Consider the following 6,846-nt stretch of genomic DNA (forward strand, 5'->3'; position numbering starts at 1 on the left):
AGCTGTCTTGCTTGGTGGAAAATATTGGGCTAAAAATGCTTGAGAAAGTTCATCCCATGTTGTGATAGAACCCGGTGGTAAAGAATGTAACCACTCTCTAGCTCGGTCCTTCAGAGAAAAAGGAAATAATCTGAGTTGAATTGCATCATCAGAAACTCCATTTATCTTCAACATATCACTGATCTCAAGAAAGTGTGCTAGATGCACATGTGGACTTTCACTTGGATTTCCCCCAAATTGTGATTGTTATACCATCTGACAGAGTGCAGGCTTCAGTTCAAAATTATTAGCTTCTACTCTTGGTCTTGTGATACTTGGCATGAAATCCCCAATGTTAGGATAGGCATGATCCTTCACAGAGCGGTTGTTATTGTTGTTGGCCATTTCTTCTTGTAATTGCTCTTGCTCTTGTGCTCTTTCTTGTTGTTGTTGAGCTTTAATTGCAGCTTTTCTCCTTTTAGATTCTGCTCTTAAAGCTCTTGCTGTCTTTTCTATTTCTGGATCAAAGAATAAATTGATTTCTTCACTTTTTGTCCTTCTCATAAAATAAAGTACCTGAAAAACAAAATAAACAAATTCTCAAAGTAAAATGGTAAAAAGAAAATAAAATAAAATGCCCAAATTAACCAAACAAACAATTGTTCAATATCAAACAAAAATCAAATCCCCGGCAACGATGCCAAAAACTTGATGTGGCGAATCCGCAAGTATACGGGTCGTCTCAAGTAATAAAGTGATGAATCAAGTATCGTTCCCACGAGGATTTGCCGTTTGAGTACCAAACTATGAATGAAGCGATTATTTGGGCTAATGATTAATGAATAAATGGTAAATATAAATGAGCAAGGTAAATTGATTAATCTAATTGGAATGAGTAAAGAGCAAACAAATAAATTCTAGATCTAGTTTGCAATTAAACTAAGTTAACAATGGGTAATTCAATTCAAAGTCTAATTATGTTAAAAGTGATTCCAGAGTTGGGGGTTTATGCATAAATTAATTGGGATTTGTCTTGAGCATTCCAATTTTTAGGGAAAAATAGAGTTTGAAGGTGATTAATTCTAAATTCCTTTGATTTCTTTTTCAAGCAAACCGAAGTGTATTCTAAAATAACCAAACCTACTTTCGTACGATATTTGATTAATTTAAAACCCATTAAGTTTTGTAACCAATCATTAATTCCTCTTAAAACCCAAGTTTATTTCTAAATCTAGGTGATTTTAAGTTTCAATCCTTGATTATCTATCAATGACCTTCACCTTTCGGTCCTTCAATCAAAGATTAACATAATACCCAATGGTTACCAACATTAGGCAAGTAAATCAAGCACACAAGGAAGGAATCAAAACTCGTATTTACGTAAAATAAGGAAATACCCAGTACAAATACACAAATTAATCTAAAATATATTTCCCAACTCTGAAATCTAAAGAGTTTACTTACTCATGATGGTATTTACAAGAAAGATTGATGGAAAAGTAAAGAAAAACATGATAAGAGGACTAAAATAGAAAAACCCAGGTAGAAGAACCCAAAACTCTAGTTTCTGGAGCTCCAAAAATGGTTGCAGCAGCTCCTCCCCAGAAAATGGCGTCTCCTCCTCTCTCTCTTATATTTTCTTTCCTTTTTGTTTCTCCTTCCTTTCCTCTTGTGGCAAAAACTAGGAAATGATGAATTTATATCGTCCCAAAAAGTTACCCTAAAAGTAAATAAGAGCCAAGGAGTGGATAGGAAATGAGGTGTAAAATTATCCAAGTCAGCAGTATTATTCACTTTCTGGGCGATGCAGCAAGGTGCGGCTTAACCCTAAGCGACTTCTTAGCAAATTTCACTCAGTCGCCTTCGCTAAGGTTGCGGACCCTCAATAAATCTCGGCAGACTTGGAGTAAAATAGACTTTTCTGCTCATGCTTGACTTCCTGCTTGACTTGTGCTGCACCTTAAGCACTGCCGCTTTACCCTAAGCAGGATCTTAAGCAATTCTCGGCAGGTTGTGGAGTAAAAGCTTGAATATGTAGGATTTAAGCCGTGCTTGACTTTCAGCTTGAACAGGCTTAAGTTTAAGCTTATATGACATACCATAAGCAACATCATAAGAAAAGTCTTAACCAAATTTTGGCTAACTTGCTCTTTCAAAGTTTGATTTCTTCAACTTTCCTCCATGCTTAAAGAATTTCAAATTTCTTCAAATCACTTCCTAATGCACTCATTGATCTTCGATTTGCCACAAAATCCTATCAAAAACAACAAAATTACAAAAATCAAATATAAAGTATCTAAATTTAACAAATAAGCTAAAATAAAGCTAAAAACATAAATTATACTAAAATATAAGGGCAAAATGGATGCAAAACTATCCTAAAATGCCTATATGAAATGAGTGTAACAGAAGTGGAAGTAGAGATGGCAACGGGTAAGGTACAAGTAAAAATCATTCAATCTGAACTCAAATTTAATTAATATTTTTAAAATTTAAACCCGTCTCAAATTCGATTAAAATTTATTCTCAATTAACCAAATCCATTTCAAACCCGATTATTATTATCTGAAAAATACCGAACCCATTTAATTTTATATATTTTAATTAATAATTTACATAAAAAATCATTTTTATTAATAATTTATATTTAAAATTTTAATAATTTCATAAAATATTTAAATTCTATTTTATTTAAAATAAAATATATAAAAATTTATAAATATTATTATAAAAAATATATATTTTATATTTAATAAGTATTTATATAAACGGGTTCGAGTAACGGATATACAATATTTAAACCTGAATCTGTTACGGATATTATTTTCCAAACATGAACTAGATTATATGCTACCTAAATCCTTCCTATTAGAATTCAGTTGGGTCGAATACCCGCAAAAACCCGACCAATGGAAGAGCACTGATGCACACATTTTGCATAATCATTTAGGTCTAATTTCATAACCATTTTACTTGATTATTAGTCATTTTTAGCTAATTTCATTAGTTAATTAGTTAGTTTTTCATAATTGTAGATTTTGGATTAATTTGTATTTTTTTACTTTGTTTTGTAGGAAAAATGGTGTTTTTGAAGGACTGAAGAGAATTTTGCCATTGAGGGATGTCTTCTACAGCCAAAGATGTCAAAAACAAGTTTTCAAGCTGAAATATGCATTGACCAAACTGTGCATAACTTGCCGCATAAGCTATGCAGATCTGCATAAGGAGAAAGATCACTGTTCCAGAACCAGCCGAAATGTGCATAAGGAGACCGCATAGCTTATGCACATTCTCGCCTCCCTTATGCACATTCACGAAATTGTGCATAACCTATGCACTAAGTCATGCAGCTTCGCATAAGTGACCCAGAACCAGCCGAAAACTGCATAAGGGACTGCATAACTTATGCAGTCCACTTATGCAGTCCCATGAAGAGTTCATTAATGAGCTGGCAGGAGATTCCCTCAAATAATTCCTCCTAGAACATACCATTTTAGGGCTCCATGTCAGAAAAATGCTATATATAGTCTCATTTTCCCATTTTAGAAGAAGAAAAAAAAGGAGCAGAAAAGGAAAGGAGGGGTTGAGCAGAATTTGAAGAGTCACCTTCACCTTCCACACCATTTTTAACCAAGATTTGCAGATTTCTTTCTTTCCTTACACTTTTCTACATTTCTAGTGTTTAATTTCTTACTTCTTAGCTTAGATTAAAGCTTTATTTCCATTTAAACTCATCATATCTTGTAAGCATTATGGATAGTGAGTAGTTTACTTTTGATTCTGGAGTAAGGGTTGTAATATTTGAGATATTTTGTGGATTTTGATTGGGTAATCCATATTTTGTGGTCTTAATGAGTTTTATTCATTTCTTGTATGCTTAAATGACATGCTTAGTGTAGGATCCCATTAAGTGATGTTCTTAATCCATGGTTGAAGCACCGAAAGGAGAAGGCCTTGTGATAGATAATCAAGAAATTGGACTTAACTAACTTAGACCTAGAAATAGGCTAAGGATTAAGAGGATTCACAGATTAATTAAAGAACTTAATGGGTCTTAATTAATTCTAACTCCACGAAAGTAGGATTAGTTTGATTAAGGCACTCTTTGTCTCACTCGAAAGGGAATTCAAAGGATTTAAGAATTAATCTCCTTAAAACCCATAAGTTTCATAAAATTGGATAACCGATTTAAATCCCAAAATAGCTCGAATATGAAATCCCGAACTCCGGAATCGCCTTTTTACCATTGTTAATTTTCAATTGAATTTAATTGCTTGCCATTTTCAATATTGCTATATTTGAACTTGCTTATTTCAATTTGATGCAATTTTAGTTCAATGCAATACATTATTGAATAGAATATTGATTTTGCACATATAGATTTCACGCTCCATTACCCATCAATTCATTACTTTAATTTCATAAATACTTCGATTTAGTCAACTTTTATATCAAAAATTCAATCATTAACACAACTCCTCATGGGATCGATATCTTTTCTATACTACTTGTACGACCCGTGCACTTGCGGTAGGGATGCATCAAGTTTTTGGCGCCGTTGCAGGGGAATTGTTTGTTTAAGATTAAATTCTTGATTATTTTAGTTATTTTTAGTTTTATTTTTTTTTGTTATCTTTTCATTTTGTGTTTGTTTGTTCTTTTTCAGGTACTTTTAACCTTTTATGAGAAGAGCTAGAAGCTCAAGTGACATAACCTTACTGTTCAATCCTGAAATTGAAAAGTTTTGTAAAGCCAACAAGAAAGAAACCAGAAAAAGAAAAGAAGCATTGAGAGAAACTGAATTAGAAGCAGAAATGGCTGATGAAAGAATTAGAATTGGTGTTGGTAATGCTGGAAATGGTCAAAACAATGAAAATGAAGCCCAAGGAGAAGAAGTTGTTAATGCAAACGTGCCTAGGGGAAGTATGATGGATCATGCTTTTCCACGTTTTGATGACTTGAGAGAGAGCATAGCAAGACCAAGGATTGATGCAAATAGTTACAAGATGGATTTTGGAGTTCTTCAAATGATTCAAAATTCTCAATTTGGAGGACATCCTTCTGAAAATCCACACACACACCTGAAGAAATTTGCTATGATTTGTGACATGCAAAAACAACCTGGAGTGTCTGATGATGCAGCAAGATTGAAGCTATTCCCGTTCTCTTTGAAAGATAGAGCATTGGATTGGCTTGATTCTTTACCTCACAACTCCATTACAAATTGGGAGCAACTCACTGATGCATTTCTTGCACAATATTTTCCACCTGGAAAAACTCAAGAGCTGAGGAATCAAATGACAGCTTTCAGACCAAGAGAAGATGAAACTCTTTATGAGTCATGGATGAGATGGAAGGAATTAGAGAGATTATGCCCACATCATGCCATTCCAAAATGGATGATAAATCAGAATTTCTACACAAATGTTACTCCTGCAATCAGAGGAATCATTGATGCTCAAACAGGAGGAGAATTTATTATTAAGCATGAAGATGAAGCTTATGAGCTACTGGAGAAAATTGCAAAGAACACTCATCTTTGGAGTAGTCCAAGAGGACCAGCTCCAACTCAGAAAAGGCAAGCTGCTGGAATGTATGATCTTGATCCATTCAACATGATTAATGCAAAGTTTGATGCACTTACAAATGTTCTTGCTAAAAAGATGGAAGATTTGAGTATGTTGGTTAGTTCAACATCATCAGCTGGAAGTTCACAACAAGTGGCTTATGCAGAGGAAACTACCAGCTGTGGAGTAGATTATGGAGAACAAGCAGCATATGTTGGTAATTATGGAAACAAGCAAATGGGGAATCCTTATTCTCAAACTTACAATCCAAATTGGAGGAATCATCCCAACTTTTCATGGGGAAATCAGCAAAGTCAAGTTCCAAATCAGAATTTTCAACCACAACAGCAAAGTCAAGTTCCATATCAGCAAAATAGGCAACCATTGCCTAATTTTCAGCAGAAAAATATGAACCCTCCACCAAAACAGCAAGAACGAAACTCCACCACTGAAGCTTTATTGCAACAGATTCTTGCTAACCAAAATAAGCATGATGAGGAGATGAGAGAGATGAAAGCAAGGCTGGAACAGATGCAGACACATAACAGAATGCTGGAAAACCAGATTGCACAACAAGCATCTTCCTCAAGTGCTAAATCTTTTGGAAAGCTTCCAAGTCAACCAGAAAATCCAAGAGAGCAGTGTCAAGCTATTACTTTAAGAAGTGGAAAAGTTATAAATGATGAGAAGAGAGAAAATGAGAAAGAAACTGTTGAGAGTGAAAAACAAGAGAGTGCAGAAAAATATAAAGAGAAAATTGAAGAAAAGGAAGAGAAATATATACCTCCTGAGCCTTACAAGCCACAACTTCCCTTCCCACAAAGATTTCACAAAGCCAAGCTTGATAGGCAATTTGGGAAGTTCTTAGAGGTTTTGAAGAAACTTTACATAAATGTGCCTTTTGTTGATGCTCTTTCACAAATGCCCTCTTATGCAAATTCTTGAAAGAAATTCTCTCAAACAAGAGGAAACTTGAAGATGATGAAACTGTAGCTTTGATAGAAGAATGTAGTGCTATCCTTCAAAGGAAACTTCCTCCAAAGCTCAAGGATCCAGGGAGTTTTTCAATTCCATGCCACATTGGAGAGTCTTGTTCTACAAAAGCCTTATGTGATTTAGGGGCTAGTGTTAGCCTTATGCCCCTCTCCATCTATGAGAAGCTCAACATGGGAGACCTAAAGCCAACCCACATTTCTCTTCAGTTAGCTGACAGATCAATCAAGTATCCTGAAGGGATTTTGGAGAATGTGCCTCTGAAGGTTGGGAAGTTCTACATACCTGTTGACTTTGTCATCTTGGA

At 34.6% G+C, this 6,846-nt stretch overlaps 1 non-coding gene across 1 annotated transcript; it reads right to left on the minus strand.

The window, feature by feature from the left end:
- Positions 1 to 5,261: 5,261 nt before the first annotated feature.
- Positions 5,262 to 5,368, minus strand: LOC131172354 (small nucleolar RNA R71). Its single transcript, XR_009142835.1, has one exon. It is a non-coding gene; the product is annotated as a small nucleolar RNA R71 (small nucleolar RNA).
- Between the last annotated feature and the right edge of the window lie 1,478 nt (positions 5,369 to 6,846).

The sequence above is a fragment of the Hevea brasiliensis genome, chromosome 13 (assembly GCF_030052815.1).
Source record: "Hevea brasiliensis isolate MT/VB/25A 57/8 chromosome 13, ASM3005281v1, whole genome shotgun sequence".
In the NCBI taxonomy this organism is placed as follows: Eukaryota; Viridiplantae; Streptophyta; class Magnoliopsida; order Malpighiales; family Euphorbiaceae; genus Hevea; species Hevea brasiliensis.